Source organism: Populus euphratica, unplaced genomic scaffold, assembly GCF_000495115.2.
Source record: "Populus euphratica unplaced genomic scaffold, PopEup_1.0 scaffold204.1, whole genome shotgun sequence".
NCBI classification, from domain to species: domain Eukaryota; kingdom Viridiplantae; phylum Streptophyta; class Magnoliopsida; order Malpighiales; family Salicaceae; genus Populus; species Populus euphratica.
This window is the reverse complement of record NW_011500087.1, coordinates 230,646-232,338: the sequence shown is the minus strand read 5'-3', so window position 1 is coordinate 232,338 and position 1,693 is coordinate 230,646.

Below are 1,693 nucleotides of genomic sequence, written 5' to 3'. Positions count from 1 at the left end.
ATGATTTAATATTAATTTTAGTTATAGAAAATATTGTGAGGTGTGCAAGAGCTAGCACGATATTATCTGGCAATGATAAAAACTCATTATTGTATCTTTTGAATGAGATATTGTGTGTTAAAAAGAATTTTAAATTTAATTATAAAATTATTATTAATGTTTAGGAGTTGTTATCTAGTATCATCATTATTATGAATCTATGGTCTGCAAGAATCTGAATAAAAGATTGATTATGTAAAAATGGTATAATATTATATTGTGTCCTTGTATAATTTTCTTAAATAATAATTCTTAATTTATTAATGCAACTATGACTTAACAGTTGATGAAAAATGTAAAAAAATACATATAGTTCATGTGTCAAAATTTCATTAGTTAATTATTGATTACAATATCAACTGTGAGGTACTGACAACGTCAGCAAATAAAGGTTTTTATTAAATAAAAATTTACTGTACATGGTAAAAATAAAATTTTAGGAAAGTTTAAAAGCATGGCACCTTCTATTTTTTATGATTTTAAAAAATATCTTCATTTTAAAAAACAATTAAGTTAATATTTTTTAATATTTTCTTAATTTAATATGAGTGTATTATATTCCTTCAGGCCATCAACTTTTCACTGGTCAACTCACTTGCCACTTTACCAGAAAATCCACGCCATGATACTGGCAGGCTACTTGCAATGTAGAGGTCGAAAAATAAAAATAAAATAGAAATTTAAAAATATCTCTTCACAGTAAAAAGTCAAAATAATCTCAATTTAATTTATATTATAATACTAATATGACATTTTTTCAATCGCGCCAGCTATTAGTTTTAGGGTGTATTTAATAATGTAATTATGATTATTTTTAAAAAAAATTATATTAAAAATTATATTAATAATTTTTTTTATTTTTTAAAAAAAATTTATATTAAAATTTATATTAATACTTTTTTTATTTTTTTAAAATTATTTTTTATATCAGCATATAAAAATAATCCAAAATATATAAAATATATTAAATTTTAATAAAAAATTAATTTTTTTAATAACACAACTTACACTCCATTTTAAATGGACTATACACATGTCAAAATCACAAAAAAAATTGAAATTAAACTCAAATTTTAATATATCAAGATATGAGATTTTCAAGATGCTCAAATTCTAATTCATCCTTATTGGCTAAATAATTTAAATTTTTTATATATTTTATCAAAAAATATCTTTTATAATTTTTCATATTAAACATAATTTACAGGGAGCATCATATAGTTAAGATATTGTTTGTTTTTATAATATAAAAATGTTTTGTTAAATAATTTTTTTTATTTTTTAATATACTAATATTAAAAATAATTTTTAAAAAAAATTATTTTAATATTTTTTTAAATAAAAATACTTTAAAAAATCAATATTACAGGATTTTTGGGACAGAGTTGTCATCATCAACCCAGTATAGTGTTGAGTAGAGTAAAAATCGATTTTCCACGATAAAAAGTAAGGCCCCATTTATTTGCAGAAAAGTTGTTTTTTTTTTAAAGTAAATTCCGGGAAAAGTGAATTCCAGGAAAGTGAATTCCGGATAAAATAAATTCCTGAAAAGTAAAGTATTTTTCGATGTTTGGTAGTGTTATGGAAAATGAATTGGAAAATACTTTCCAGTATTTGATTATGTTATGGAAAATGAACTGAAAAATAATTTATT